This window comes from Lepeophtheirus salmonis, chromosome 8, assembly GCF_016086655.4.
Source record: "Lepeophtheirus salmonis chromosome 8, UVic_Lsal_1.4, whole genome shotgun sequence".
In the NCBI taxonomy this organism is placed as follows: domain Eukaryota; kingdom Metazoa; phylum Arthropoda; class Copepoda; order Siphonostomatoida; family Caligidae; genus Lepeophtheirus; species Lepeophtheirus salmonis.
Window position 1 is genome coordinate 28011854 of NC_052138.2, and position 17678 is coordinate 28029531.

At 30.2% G+C, this 17678-nt stretch overlaps 1 protein-coding gene across 2 annotated transcripts in view; it reads left to right on the forward strand.

The window, feature by feature from the left end:
• Positions 1-17678, forward strand: part of Trax (Translin associated factor X) — a 117166-nt gene that overhangs the window by 910 nt on the left and 98578 nt on the right. The gene's annotated exons all lie outside the window — the stretch shown is intronic.

The window sequence follows — 17678 nt, forward strand, 5'->3', positions numbered from 1 at the left end:
AAAAAAAAAAAACACCCTCCACGATGACAAGTAGCCAAGATGCAAGGGATTATCCTCATTTACTCTAATTTTATTCCTGAATTAATTAATCAAACGTCTCCCACCAAGTCCAGTTTTTTGTTCCATTGTTCGAGCAATTCTTAAAGCAATTTGTGCTGAAAATCTTTATATATTAATTATGATTCTTAATTCATGTTTAGATATATAAATCTAGGACAACCATGCAAATTTAACACAATTTTTATCATCAGAAACACTAAAGAGAAATACAAAAATACTAGTTAAGTAATGAATTTCTTCAGTGACAACGAAATAAAAGGCTTATAAACAAAATATTAAATGATGACTAAAATATGAAGTATTTTTTTTTTTAAATATGATTTCAGCCTTCAAAGAATATTTTGCTTCTAGAACTTTTTTAATAATATATTCTTAGACGTTAAGTAGCTTGATGAATAATTTAGAACAATAAATTCTTAAAAAATACATTGAAAATTTAAGACTAAACTGTTACTTACAACTAAGAAATTATACAATGGGATATCTAGGACTGAGACGATGAAGAATTAACTCCAAATTTTGTGACAATTTTCAACACAAGACTTACAAATCGATTCCATGACAATATAAAAAATATTTTTCATACTATTATGACAATAGTGCAAATGGGAAGTACATCTCTCCAGCAACTTTATGGTCTACAATACATGATAGATTTTCTATACATTACGTATTTAGAAATGAAATGTATCTTTGGGATATTTTTCGGAAATTGTTTCAATCCTAGCTATTGCAACGAGATTATAATCTAATAAAGTTATTTTTCGTTAATTCAATGTATTCCAGGGGCTTTGTTTCTTTCCTATAATAATGAAATACAGGTTTAGATAGAAATTACGTGTAATTATACTGGGATTACTATACTATTCCGTAATTGATGTCTTGATTCCTTTATTGTTAACAATATTGAGGCATTCAAATAATTATATAACTGACAAAACCATATTTTATATTTTTATTCTACTTTAAATGCAATATATAGAACATATTTTTTAATATACATATTTAGGATGGTTAAGTTTTTAGGCTGAATTTAGCAGCGCAAAGTGATATAACTGCTAAAGTCTCATAAATATAGAGTGCAAAATTGACCTAAGTGACCGTTACGTCAGTTTTGTAACAGCTGCATGGCACTACCTAGATAATAGAAAAGTTGCTGCATAATCGAAGTAACTGTATGTAAGGGCTAAAGACCAGGATACAATTTACGGTACAAAAATGAGTGACTTTTATCCATAAAAAATTAGTATTTTGACCTTTTATGCCAGGCACATTATTTATTTACTGTTGTTGAGTATCATGTCTTATGGAGGGAAAATAAATCCGTTAAAACCGATTCAAGCTATCTCTCAATATGATCAGTAACCTGACTTTTACTCTGACCAAGATATTTTGTGTACCAGTTCTAACTTATATAAACAGATTGTTCAAGTTCCAATTTCTCCGTCTTAAAAAGCATTATTTAATTATATAATCAATTATTTTATTTACCAACTATAGATTGATGATTGCATTTCATTTTAATATATTAAAATTAGGCATGTATTATGTACTTAGGAATAATATAAGTGTGGGGCATTTAAACCTTATAATGTGTCACAGAACACTTATCAATGAGTAGTTTTAATCAAAATTGCACCGTTAATATATTGGTAATGTAGGGAATTGAGGGTTTAAACTAACGTCATAAATTGCATCATAATTGAAGAAAAAACAATCCTGGAGGCTCAAAGTTGATATTTTTATTACATAAAATTGACATATTTCCAATAAATCCTTATGAAACTACATCAAATGGCTTTTAACGATTAAGTAAAGTCTTTGGAACTGCATTAAACACTACTTGATGTCAATAATAAATAGATATATTTGAATATAATTAATGTAATATGTCTTGAAAATTCTTTTGAAATGGGAAGGTGTTTGCAATTAATTTTTTTGGATCGATTAGAGACGAAAAATGTAGGATATTAGAGAAAAATATCTTATTTTTATCATTGTAATAGTTATTTTTGATCTACAATATGGAAATAAGATTGTATAACGATAATAACCTATTTTTATACATATTAGGGCCAGATATATGATAAAACTAAGTAATGAGAGGGATATTGTTTTAATAGACAGTCAGTTGTAAATCATTTTATTTGTTGATCCCATGTAGACATTCAATAGTTCACTATTTTCCTTAATATTGAGGCAAATTAGGCTGTTTAGGCATCAACAATCCTGACGTCTCGTGAAAACGCTCTATATTGAATTATTTCCTTCACACTCAAAATTCTTTATCTTTTTTATGGGATGGAGCTTTAAATAAAAAAATTGATTCCTTAATTACTTTTTACCCTTATTATTTCTATTATATGAAGACATATTCCAAAGTATGTAGGTATATAGTTTAGTCTATTCTTTTGTTTTGTTCTAAACAATACATAACTAATGAAGTTACTTTAGTGGTTTTTTAAAGATCTATATTGATAAGAATAATATTTGGTGCGTCCATGACCTTGGTCTTCGTGCAATGTTCATCAGAGAGCTACATCCTTAAGAATTAAAAAATTATTAACGGCATAATATGACAAAAAAAAAGAATTTTTGCGTCAATTAACCCCATTCTCCCCTAACCAAAAACAGAAGGAGGAAAATGAGCATTTTCATTCTTAAGGTTCATATTGTCTAAAATGTATGATCGTCATCGGAGTCAGGCCTGCCTAAGTCATAGTTTATTTCCTTCTCCCCACTCATCCCAGCTGCTTGTAACTGATCTAATGAGAAGACAGCTAAGCTTCTCTCCTCCAAATTGTCAAGGTTAACATATTACTTTTGGGGATTTCTTAATTGCCCAAAATTAGCATCCCTCATCATATGATCAGTGAGTAGATCTTCCTGTAAATAAAATGTAGAGGATGATTAAAATAATTAGAGATGTGTTCATTTAGATAAAGTCAAATCGAGTTCATTTTTCCATACGCATTGTAATATATCTACAATTACACAGCTGTATTAAACTTTTAAATATCAGAATATTTATTATCTTTCTCCCTAACTAAGCCAAGTAATAATCCTTGTCACATTTATATATTTCTTTTTCTATGACCACAAAAATCATGCGATTTCCTCTGTAAGTGCCTCTAAATTGGCCTATAACGACATAATTGTTATATATTTTAGTCGAAAAAGTATCAAAATACCAATGCCATATTATGTATTGAAACCTGTAAGAATCACAAGCACACTTTCTTACCATCTTCTACGAGTGTCTCTCTATTACTCCATTTTTTTTTTTTTTTTTTTTTTTTTTTGTAAATATTATTTGATAATTGTTATAATGAGCCTTTGAGAGTCCTTGAAGTATATAGGTATGTGAATCATATTTAATCATATTTTCCAAGTATTTTTATAAAGCATTGAAGATGTTAGCATGTTTTAAAACAATAAATAAATCATTATGGTTTGAAAGTAAGTAGTATGTATATTTTGCAAGCCATAGCAATTTGATGATTTTGGAATCATGGTCATATATTTAATTATTATTAATTAATTTAAGAGAAAAAAAATGTGTTATAAACATCAAATACAATATCAGCATATATGCATAAAAAAATCTCTAGATGAGAACTCCATTTTTTATTTCTGTCAAAAAAATTGCCAAATCGAAATGTGCAAATAAAAATAAAAAAAACCTTTTTGCACTAATTTCGCACACACAAGTATAGAAAATAATATTTACTGACATAATAAAGAGAAACACAAAACTAAAAATATTGTTTTCTTACTTACAAAAACAAAAAATGTATGGAGAATAATGTCGACGAAAAAGATTTCTTATAACTCGATATTTTTTGCAAATATTGCAACAGTTATATAATATTATATTTTGGAAATTGAAACTACTCTTTAGAAGAGTTGGAAACTTTCAATGATGTAAAAAAAATGCATTGTTATTTTGGCATTCCTTCTTAAAAATTGGAAATTGACGTTTGATGAAAAAAAATTGAAAAATTATTCAGAAAATGACAGATATTTAAGTTAAACATCAATTTTTATGTGTCAAATTTATATACAAACGAATCTCCAGACAAATTTCTACAAAATTTATAGTTCTTTTTGATACTTAAGTCACTTTTTGAATTAAACTTCAACCTCATGTCTTGTCTCCATAATCTCCAAAAAAAAAACACCGGTTTTTGTGTTTTGGGTATATAATGAGCCCCCTTATATGACCCCAAAAAAAAAAAAAAGGACACCCCCGTTTTAGCCTGATCAGTTTCAAAAGAGTCATCCATGCAAAATTTCCGCCTCCTAGATTCAACAGTGTGGGCACCCATAAAGGACACACAGACACAAAACTCTATTTTGTATATATACCAGATTCTCATTTGAATTATGCATTTTGTTTATTTCTCCCAAATGATATTATATTTTTTTTAGAAAATAAATTTGAGTGTCATTTTTTTACATGGAACCCTTTTTTAAATAGGAACTTTTGGTCTACGATAAAATTGTGGTTCTGGACCAATATTTTGTTCCAGATTGATCACTTTTGACCAAACCGAAAAAAAAAAACCAAGCAAATACTAATGCTAACATTATCCTTTGTTATTATAATCAAAATCTAGCATTGGATTCGAGTATTGCTCGAACTGGAAAATAAGCACGACTTTACTTAAGTCAACAATTTTCTGAAAAATACTCTAACCCGTTCGAAATATATATTTTTTAAATGGAAAATTCGACTTTACTTTAACACGAAATAAAATGAAAACTCAAAACATTAGAATAACGATTAGTCAAATCTCTAATATCACTACTCAAAAGGGTTGTAAAAAGCTCCAAACACTACTCTTTTCTTGTTTAAACATTGGCATTAGTACCAGATTAATTGGGCGTTGTAGAACAGACAAACTTTGCTCTAATATTATAGAAAATAACTCTCCAAGAAATCTTCAGTCTTACTCTACATTATTTATGAATGCACTCACACCTAGTTATTCAATACTTAGATGTTCTCTCCTCAAGAATGGAAAAATAGTAATAACAGCTTAGATGGGAAAAAAATGAGTACGATTTGATGTGCTATTGAGTGTTTTAGCTCGCTCCTAAACCTCATCTAAGGTCACATTATTTTTTTAAACCTCCCTTTTTCTTTTCTTTTTAAATTTAAGCTGACTTAAACCCCTGTGAGATTTCATTTATTTTTACATTCCATTTTCATACAACACTATACAAGTACTCTCTTTTTTCATACAATTTTTGTATGACGGGCATACTCGATTGTATTGTTATTTCTTATATCATGTATCTACACACAAAAATGACTTTCTTTCAACGTAGATACTAGTGTTGAGACTAAATAAAATAAAATATGTTAATTATTTACTACTATAATATGAAATGATAGCCATACAACTAAAATGTATAACTATTTAAAATTTAGATGTGCTCTTAATTTAAAAATTGCTAAGGCCTAAGATCATTCTTAATCCATTAAAACCGGAAGAAGTGGACTTCTATGTTCTCTAAGAGTTAGGATCAAAGGAAGATAGAGGCAATCGAAGGAAGATACTTTTAACTTGATCATCCATCTGAAGAGATGCTTGAATTTATAATTCTGTATTCCACGAGAGACGATAGGGTTAAAATTCATCAGAGCCTATTTAAACTTTGTAGGACGTCATTGTACTTGAAAGTACATTATGTCATGTTATCAACAATTTATTTGTAAAATCGGTTTAGATCTATATTATTTGGGACCTAACTAAACCGAATTTTTCATTTGAACCGATCTGGACCGAATTAGTTCGATCCAACAAAATCTAGAATTTCCAGACCGAAAATTAAAACAAGTAGATACTCACATACAGACAGAAAGCCTTAGTTTTTTTAATTTAGAAGAGTTGATGTATTAAAAAGGAGAAACCACGTATCCAAAAATTAGAGATCCACCATTTTGACACGAATCCAACACTAATATGTATCTAATAGTCCCATAAATTGATAAGAGTACACGAGTGATGCATCAAATATCTATAAAAACCGGAGAAACCACATTGCATATTAACTATGTAGAAAATCTCTAAAATTTCCAACTCGATATTTTTGAGTCGAATCCAACACTATCAAAATTCAAACTTCTTATTGTCCATTACTCCTCCCTACAATATGTACATGTGATTAAAGTATGAAATATATTGTTTTCACGACTTGTATGTAGGTATTTGTGAGCATTGATGTAAACATTTTGTAATTAAAATTAATTATTTATGTAAAACACTTGTTTTCTCCCGTATATTATCTTCATTATTCCTTTCTCCTTGAGAATGTTATATTATGTTATGAAGCACAATATATCTACTATATACAACCGCTTAAGTTTCTGGCGTCATTGTAACTCATATAATTAGAGTTGACATTTTTGTAAGGAAACACGAAGTTTAAAAATTTAAAAAAGAAAAAGGGGTGATGTGTGTGCTCTTTCTTCTTTTTTGTTCATTATTTAATAAGTCGTGGTGTGTTAACATTTCCCTCTAAAAGAAGAATTTTCGGCTGTTTTTGGTGTTAATTGATTTTCAAATACATCATAATTTAAATATAATTTTAATATTTTCCCTACATTAATACTACTTTACATGTAGAAGGTTCTCCTCCTTATGGCAGTAATTTATTTTCTCTAACCAAAATCTGATTTTAACAAGGGTCTTAATTCAGTAGTTCCATATATCTCGCTAACTAATGCACTTTTTTCTTTGGGGGAAGGGGGAATGGAAAAGGAAGAAATCCCTTAATTCTCCGTCATCTATTATAATATCATGATGGATTATTCGTATTGGACAAGACTCCAACTCTACTGAGCTTTACAACTTTTCTCGCGCTCTCCAACTACCCAACCTTCGACTACCTCCCTGAATCTTCTGGGGTTGTCTCGCCACAGCCAATCGCATTTTCTTCTTACACATCCTGGATCATAACAAAATAGAAATTACTACTCTTCCCTAATATTAAACTAATGCTTGTTCGTCAATCCATGAGTCTTGTCCAATAGGAATACTTCATAATGTCTTATAATGTTATAATTGATAATGGAGACTTAAATGATTAGCACTACTTCCATTCGAACCGCTGTCGTGTTAGTTTATGTTTCATTTATCTTAATACGTGTTATATTGGTGGTATGTATTAATTTAGCTTAATAGATGTTGCCCATTTTTTCCACTTTGTCACTTCTCCTTTATTTTATTTTTTTCTTGCCAATTTCTCCTTAAATAGTGTAAAATTTGTCGTAGAATGCGGGAGGGACATTTTCTAGTTGGCATTCTGAAGATGTTTTATTTCCCAAAGCTGTTATGTGGAACAAATAATCCCCCGTGGAGTAATTGATCTTCAACCAGGGCAAGGTATTGTACCCTAGTACTTTGTAGTAGGCTTTCATGTCGACAGACTTTCTTTGCTTGAAAAAGTAGGGAGATATTATATTCCCGTCATTCCAGATGACCCCAAAGACCACAAGGGAGGTAGGGTATTTTGTGGAGTTATACCTCATAGTCTATTTACGGTATATACATTCACCAGAGACAACCCAAAACAATGCCTGCTATCTTCTTTGGATCCTTTTGAGCTTGAATGAAAAAGTGAATGATTTTCAAGTTATCTAAACGAAACATAGTGGGAAGAAAGAAAAATAAGAGATTTATATTTGTTTACTTTATACAAACTGAAAAAAAGAGTTGCTAGACGTCGTAAATTAAAATCAAAGGAATTTAAGTTTATTTCCAGGGACCCTGTACATGTTTTACTATAGAGACTCAGTCCGAGACTGAAGGTTTTTTGAACCGTCCTAAGTGATTTGTTCTTGACCCATATTTCGGCTGTTTAGATCTGTTAAAATGAATCACAACTAGTAATTTGTATTAAATAGTCAAAATGACTCCATTAATATATTGATCATCCATGGAATATTCAAAATTATTACATTATCCTCATCCGAAGTACTGTAAATCCTTCATTTAATACTATTCATGTTTTAATTTAATCAAACTTAAAAAGGGTTTCCAGATGGCTTAAATGGCATTCAAGCCATTTAAGTTTATTTTCCGCCCATCTTCTATTTTTTTTTTTTTTTTTTGCCCTTAATATTTATTTTAAAAGTAAACCAAAACTTTTATTAATTTAAGAATAAAGAGTTGATTATTATAAATATTATAATTGAAAATCCTAATATCCCAAAGATGACTAGTAAAGACCAAAATATCTTACAGATTGTTATTTACATTGTTCATCTACTGTTCACAGTTATCCATTTTCGGGTCGTTCAAGCTCTGCAACTAATAATATTCCAATAATACAATTTTAAATGAATATTTAACTATGTAGGCAATACTTTATCAACGTTTTTGAAATTATAGCATAACATCCTTTGGCAGTTTTATATCTTGGAATGGCTTTGAGGATTTTGTTTCATCCTTTGAGGCATGAAAATTCTTCTTAATGAACAAAAAATACAGAAGGTTATTATCAAAGAAAAAAATTAAGTACGAAACTTGGTAAACTTGTATATGTATTTGTTTGAGGGACCTTTTGTTTCCTTCTATTAGATAATTTAGTTCTTATTTAATGAATACATGGTGATCAACAAAAAAGGGCGGATCAAGATATGAAATATTGAACTGCTTATATTTTATAACTAATTGATGAATCAATTTATGAAACGACGTAGTTCAATGGTCAATGAGCAGAAGAGAAATTATTCTCTTGTTCCTAGAGAAGGAAATATACTAAATGTTCAGTGTGGTTATTTAAAATACGGAACATGTTTAGACCTCAATATCTTGCCAATGCGTTTTGATGATATTGTCACAATTTTGCTAAAATATATTACATGAAGTGAGAATGAGTAGTGGGCCGTTCATTAAGAGTGACGCAATGCTGCCCATGGGCCATACACTAGACATCCCTGCCTTAGATAGACGGAGTTTTGTTAACTATATAATTTAAACTGATCTGATCTATTAAGATAAATATATATTTATTCATTTTCTTGTTATATTTATAAAAAATTAAACATCATAAAAAGGTTCCTTTTTCTATAAGTGATTGACTAAATTTGACTTCAATTATATGGATCATTGATAAATATCATAGGAATATGCTTGGTTATTTTATACATACGTCTACTTGCTAAATTTCAGTTTCATCTTTTTGAATATTTTGAATTCCATGTATGATATCACCCAAATCAGACATAAAATATATATAGATATGATAAAAAAGGAGACTTTAGATATAAAGAGCAGTTGGTACGATTGACTTATTTGGCTAACCATCAACTGATTCTCCCCCCCTTTAAAATGAAAGGTTGCGTGATACTATAAAAGTGACGACGTGCTAGATTTCAATGCCCTAGTGTACATGCTCGATCGATGTAGAAACTCACCTTCATGTATGTAGGTGTGAGTGTTATTGACCTTTTGTTTCCATTGATTACATACTTGAAAAATGGCTGTGCATATTATATGCAAGTGTATCTTCTTTATATTGATGGAAAGTGCAGAGTGCATTAGTATGCAAATATTATGTTTTGTGTGTATAGAGGCCCCTTTTTTTATGCAACATAAATAAATAAATAAGTAATTTTGTTTTATGTAATTACTTGAAAGGATTAATACATAAATATTAGTGTTTGTGTTCAGTATGAAAATCTTAGATCAGTCCGAGATCGTTATAATTTTTATGTTGTCTACAATCTGCAATTTTTTGTCTTAAAATGCATGATTTAATTACAACATTGGTCATTCTAATTTTCCAACTATTAATTGATACTATCATTTTACATATTTTGATCCATTTAAATCTATTTAGTCCTTTAATGAAGTTTGGTGAGGACCTGTCTCAAAAGAAAATTCGGTTTAGATCACGGCGTTACTTCGCTAACAGAAAAAAATATATTGTATTTTTCTATGTTTCTGGTTCTTTACTCCTAATTAGTGTTGAGAACGTTGATTGGTTGAATTATAATCCTATCCTTCGATGTTGCTGTAAGCAGTTTCCTATTCCAATTATTGAATATTTTCTAATGGATAGACTTGCTTAGTTCTTTTTCCTTCTCCTCCCTTGTCACAGCCGATTCTAGCTGATATCCGTCAAAACATTTTTCTAATTTGTCAGGGTTACAATGTTGATTTTCAATTTCTTTTTTGAGCATGCCCATTATACACACGATTTTCATCCCTAATTATATGCTAAATGTATATTTCCTTCTCTAGGAATAACGGAGGCGCGAACTTACTCACATTGAGTTCAAGAGAATAATTTCTCCCGAGCGTGTTGTCCAGTGAGCTATCTAATTTTAGATATGCCCGAACAATATTTCACAATGTTGATGTGAGAAGGCCACTTTGTCATTTAAAAAAATATCAATTATATTTGAAAGTTTTGGTCACTCACTAATCTTGTTTCAACATAATTCAAGAAACATGCAGGTGAACTGCTTCTTCTTATTTTTTAGACATTTCCAAGGTTATTGATTGAGTTTTTGATAATAATATGTGATTTATCGATTTGTTTTGTTGACTGTTGGTTAGTGGAATTTGTTTTAAAAGTCTATATATTAAAGCAAACTCAAACTAAAATTTTCATTTCAAAAATAGTAATCACCCTAGCATACATGTAATTTATTTATATGAATACTTTTGGTAGTTCCTGGTTATGCCTCGAGTAATTAGACGTTGGCTAAAGGACTCATTCAGTTTACAAGAAATCTTCTCTATTACTCCCGTTCTTCATGAGTACACTCACACGTAACTACTCAGTACTTATATCAATCCGTATGAGGTGCTCCCTTCTCATGAATGAAAGAATAAGAGTTGTGATAAAAAGTTATTAATATGATGGGATGGCATATGTGCACTTTAGTCTCTTGAGAGCTCACTAACAAAAATAAACAAACCCCCTGTTCCCTCTATGCCACAAATACATAACGCCTGCGAGAGTTAATTCATTTTTACATAGCCGCGTTTATAATTTATTCAAATCTTATCATATACTGGAAATACATATGAATGATATACATGAGAGAGTAATAAGAAGAATAAACAGAAAGCGTGCTGCATATTTTTATGCTACATGCACACGCTGCAATATTTCATTATTAGGACTACATTTTTATGTCTTAGATCAAAGTATATTTATGATATACATTAGGAGTATTATTTACAGTGCACCCTGTGACTGTTCTTCCTACAGATAGATACATACACTTTGCTTAATGAGTATAGATAATTGAGCTCAACGTTGAACAATTACTTATTATGATAATCATAAGCACTGTACGTATTGGCAAAAAGAGGGTGAACTGTTTTATCTAATATTTGTAATAGTAGGTCTTAAATCTAAAAAGTTATGAGTTATATTACAATGGTTAAAAGTAGACATTTTACTTTAATATATTCTTTTATGTCCTTGTTAGAGGACTTTATAAAATTCAATAGGGCTTTCTACATATATATTGTGCTGAAAAGTATTCAAAGTTCATCTATTTTTGTTCTCTACTGAAAAGAGAACACACCGTTACCTTATTTATCTACATTGCAACCTTTCTCCAAAAAGAAGTGGGGAGAGAAGACCTTAAATCAGTTGGAGGGAGTGAACTAATTATCATCAACTACCAATATTTGTTAAATTTCATATTTGAGTTGGAACAAATGAATGAAGATGGACTATAGAAAAAATAAAAAAAGCTTTTTTTTTAAATAAGAAAAAGGACCATTTTTAAAAGAGAATGAAGTATTATTTTCTTTAAAAGAAGTCATAAAATGGACACAATTTATTTAAAAAAACACTTTCAAAAATACTGGTCATTCTTAAAATAGGATAAAACATTCAAAAGAGCATCATTAAATAAATATTAGATTTGAAATAAATGCGATGTCAATCCAAAAACTTAAAAAGTTAACTCCTCTCCCTAAGGGAAAAAAATTCATATACATCTATAGCATTGTAAATTCTAAGCATATTTTAGAGTGCTATTTTTTAAAATGCTCCTTAAATGTGTCAGATGGAGTTGTACTGATTAAGTATGAGTAAATATTATAGTTTTACAATTACTCCATCTGACCTAGGAATTTTCTTTGAAGTCCACTTCTCTAGGAACAACAGAATATCGAACATACACACGTTGAGTTTAAGGTACTAATTTCTCCCAAGTGAGTGTGTTTTCCATTGAGCTACACCGCTCCATGAATTTTATCGACCTTTAATTAAATATTTGTTACTAAAATGTTTGAAACTTTGGTGAGTATCTGTCAACAGATACTAAATAGATGTGACTAGCTGTTTTAGCCATTTTGGACAACATTTATTTAATGACAGCTCGATACTCGATTTTGTCCATTTTCAGAAGAATACTCTAATCAACCCACTCAAACGACTGTTACATAACAATTGTGCGTTCAAAATGGGTAAAATTTTAGTTAATAACTGTCAACAGATGCTAGATAGATGTGACTAGCTTTTATTTTTGAGTGCTACCATCTTCACACTGAGGTTGGAAACATTTCAGACCACACTTCTACATAGAGCTCTTGTCATTCAACTGGATGCCCTTCTTGGACTCAAAAAAATGTTGAAACTTGTTAATTCCCTGTCATTCATGTTCAATTTCCTTATTCCCAACGGAATATTGGTATTATTCATAGTAATAGTAATATATTAAGAACGTCTATTCAAGTCTTCAGGGATTGATATTGATTTTGACTGGGGATGTGAAAGTGATCTTACATTTTTACATTTTATATTGAAGGTACATAATATTAAATATGTATTATATATTTAGGGAATAATGTAACAAAAAGAGTTTTGAGCCACTTTTTCCCCCCTCTTTGAAGTTAAATCCTTCTTACATCCTTTTATTTATATGGTGTTAATATTTTAGGAATACTTACACATCATACATCTTTCCATATTATTAAAAAAAATGGTAACTATGAATAGAATTCTCAAAGTTGTGTAGATCCTCGTATTTAGCAACGATATGAAGCCCTCTACCCCTCAGCAAGAATTACGACGATTTCGATCCTTAATTCTACTCCAAGTCCAACAAGGACTTACAAATTCGTGTTTTCTCTCCCTGATTCATGACGAAACATATTCCTGGTTGCACTTTAATAATAAATGGGTATAGTTCTACTCTAGTATAAGTTCTCTCCTCAATAATGAAAACAGCTTTAGAAAATAAAAACATATATTCATGTAGCTACTACAAAAAGTAAATATTACACATGGGCTAAACACGTTTTGTTTTTTATTTTCGCTCAAAATTGCTTTTATTTAAATTACTATTATTATTCGTTTTATGAAGCAGAGTCACCATTACACTTTTCAAGCCATTGGCTTAGCTTGAGCGGTATTTTTTCCCCTCAAGAAGCATTTTAAATTTAAAACACGATATTTTTTTTGATCCTTTGTTTTTGGGGAAAAAAAGGAGTGTCACCCTTAGCTTGGTTCTTACTGAAAATGAGGGGATTAAAAAAATAGTGCCATCTATGTGTAAATCCCGAGACTTTTCAGCCAATGTGTTAGTGTTATTTTCATCGATAGAGATCAATCGAAGAACTGAAGTGCTCCTTTCTTGCTGATACGTTATAGCTTACAAGATAGGGAGGAATCTATGTTAATTAAGCAAAGTTTGTTTGATTGTCTTGGAAATAACTTATTTTTAAGAACGAGCAGGTCATATAATAAAGAAATGAAAAAGGTAATACATATATTCAGAGTTGTATACGCTAACCATTTTGAGGGTACTACACTGGGCACGATCCAGGTCGATTTTAGACGAATAAATATATTAATTAACTTCGACTCTATATTTTTTTATAAGATATATATTAAAAAAGTTTTTTCAGAACCTGATAAGAAAACTTATAAACCCGCAGGGCTCTCATCTTATGAAATTAATTAGGCGTGAGGTTTTTAAGTGACGTCATCATTATTATGGCTTTGTTGTTTCAACTGGGATCTCAAGTTTTTAAATATTAACTATGCCCAATGAAGAATACATGTTGTTACCTTTAACTGTACAAAAGGTTTTTTTTTAATTAATTTATATTAGAATTTAATCATTTTCACAAAAGTTTATGCTAATTTATAAATTAAAATGTATCTTCACGAACGTAATCCTCACCCTGTCATTCCCGAGGAGCAAACTTTTTTACTCTCCTTCTTTCATCAGCCCACGCAGGAGCTATTATTTTATAAGTTTGGCAGAAAAGTCCAGGTCTTCACACATAGATACTATTTTTTAATTTTAATTTCCCTCATTTTCAGTTAGTACTTACCTTCAAAAGACAGCTGTCCAAATGACAATTTGTTCATTAGTTTGTGAGTTATTTTGCTAAATGTGGCGCCCTTTTATATTTCCAAAGCAATAACGTATTCTCATGCCTATGACTTTTCAGCTCATGTGTTACTTAGATGTTCTCTATTCAAAAATTACATAATAAGGACAACAGCTTTAAAAAATTAAATAATAAAAAAACCCTTCAGATTGCCACCTAGAAAAAGCCTTACTCCTACATATTTCATACACCTTTGAGTGTGTTTATCTTTGATTAATAATTCTATACTTTTATTTATCTCAAGTGGTTTCTTTAAAACTCTTCTCCCATCATTTATTATATTTTACGTATGTTGTACAATATATAACTTACCGAGTATCATATGCTTCAGTTAGTTCTTTTATTCTAATAGAAAATTATTTTTATGTAGGGAACTAAACCTCAGTGGGTATCGAGTCCAGATGGGGTCGTGACACCAATGCCAAGGGGTTTTTGATTGATTTTGAGTTGAATGTGTATTTTATATAAAACACAGTGAAAAACATATTAAGACAGTTATATAAATTCATACTATGAAACTAAATGTAACCTTTCCCTAAGTCACTCAACACAACGTCTGAGCCAGTATTGCCCTCTTTGGTTTCGTTTTGGTTGTACCAAACAATTTCATCAGTATTGCCTAATTAGCCCATATTGTACTAGATTAGTCAAATTTGAGAGTATCTGGCAGATTTTTTTTTTTTTCATAGTGGATAGATTTTTTGTAAAAAAAAAAGTAAGAATTTCGTGTCAATGGTGCCCAAGGGTGCTGGTAGAAAGTCAAAGAGATTGTCTATTGAGGTCATTCTTGACTCAATAGCATCAACAATTCCGTTTGAAGCGTTGTCAAATTCTTATTAATGGCCTCAAACATCATGGCGACCGGCTGATTTTCTTCTCCGATGCAGAATTTACGAATAAAATATCTATACCTAATCCATAATCGCAATTTAGGCAAACTGTATATATAAGATATTTTAAGAATTGGGGTCGTTTCCTGATTACTTGTTCTAAAATGGTTCTCTATAATTGAAAGGTTGGGAATAACTGCTCTACCTAGTCTATTTATATATTATGTAGATATTTACTGAATTATAATGAGGAGGAAACTTAATTATTATTTCTCTTCCCCTCTCCTGCCTCTACTCTACTTCTCCTTTTAGTATTCAAGCACTCAATCCCTTTCATATAATTCCTTAATTATTTCATTTCTATTATAAATTAATTGTAGAAATAGAAGGAGGTTCCATTATTTATTAAGAATAAAATTCAAAAATTTGGATTTATTTATCTATTGAATTGAAACGTTCGCAAGCTGAGAAAAAAAAAAGTAAAACACTGCTCTGACTTTATTTTTTAACTGATTTATTTAAAATTTTCACAGAAATCAACATTATAACATAAATTTGTCATTTAATTAATAAAATCCAATCCTTCTCCACAATTGATATTTCAGTTTCATCATATATCTGATTTGCTTCATCTCTTCGAATCCGTTTATTTTCCTCAATATTTTTGTGAGCCACTAAGTAGATTCACGTTCTCATTCAAATTCCTCATCTCACTATTGTTTTGCACAACTTTCCTCCTCCCAGAGGAATAAATTTGTCAAGGTTTTTTTTCTTCATCGAAATCAGAGTCAAACTCAAATTAACAAAACAGTGGATGAGCTCTGGGGGCCATTAAATCCCGAAAAGTCAATATGGAATCACTTACTCATTTTGTGGAAACAATGAGTTTACCGGTGATAAAGCAAATAAATATTTAATAGTTCGATTACATTGGAGGTCTTCTTCATTCACATTGCTGAGAATGAGGATTGAGATTCATCCAAATGCCCACTTAGAAAAGTGCCTTGAATTTCATAATTATCACTAAACTTCTTATAACAAGATGAGCTATTGCCTCCAATGGATGCCATATCGAATAAGATGTAGCCTCTGTGATTTGCCAGCAATTTTGTTATATATATTTTTTAAATCAGTTGATGTAATTTTGAGTTTTCGAACCAAAAAGTTTTATTTTTACTGACTGGAATTTTTTTTCTACATCCTGTATGTGACTTCATCAATAGTTCATCTATAACATTTGTATAGATTGAATTTTGTATTGAGTCCGGTCCAAACTGAACTTTTTTAAAGGGCATAATTATTAAGTGTGGCACTTTAGATTTAGCATTAAATAAATGTGGACCGTTTGATTTTATTACTTTATTGTTATACAGATTGTGGTATTCTAGTTGGCATTTTGTTCTTATCAAATCAAATAATTTTAACCCCTTTCTCCCTAAAACCGACGCTATTTATGTCCTTTTTAAACAAAAATATGGAGAGTAAGGTTAGATGTTAATTGTACATTGTTGAGGGGTCCCGTGTATTGAATATATATTTGACAAACACAAAATATTAAGTGAGGATCTGTTTTGTTATATCAAGAGGTTTTGTTAAACATTTTTTATAAAATGTTACGTGTCTCTACATTGAGACTATTAATGTAAAATGGGATTTCAATGAGATCTCTTTCATTTAGGGCTCTAATTGGAAAGTTTCATATTTTGAAATATTATTGTCATTAAAATGTTACATGACATTTGTGCAAAAAAAAACAAAAACTATTGTAATGTAACATTTGAATAAAAGCATTTGCTTCTGTGAGCATGTAAAGTAAACAAAATGAAATCATGCTCTCTGGATGGAGTTATGTCTAAAGATGGGATTTGTGTATGAGCGCGAGGACATGGCAGGATTGAGACATATAGTACTATTGAACTAACACCTTTTTAATATCAGCTGTCTGTTATATGATTTTGAGAGGAGAAAAATGAATTGCTGCTATAAATAGGAGAACCTTCTACATTTAAAATAGCATTGGTGTAGAGAAAATATTATCATTACATTTACTTTTATTCATATATTTATTTTAATATGGATTTTTAAATCAATTAACAACAAAGCTAGGCAAAAATTTCTTACTTCAAACGAAGAAGTAAACACCACGACTACCTATTAAATAGTGAGCGGACTTTTATTTAATAATATCAAAGGCCCAGTCCCAAGCACCTTCAATCGTCATAGGAACCTTCAATTCGAATGCTCTTGCAACCGCCGAAATTAAATTGCAGGAATATCCTCTGCAAATATGGGTTCCCCTCTAGTTATATTCTTCGCTATGTAACTCTTAAGGTTTAATAAAGTATTCTCTATCGATTTAATTTTAGGAGTATGAACTTTATTTTTCGATGACACGACGAAC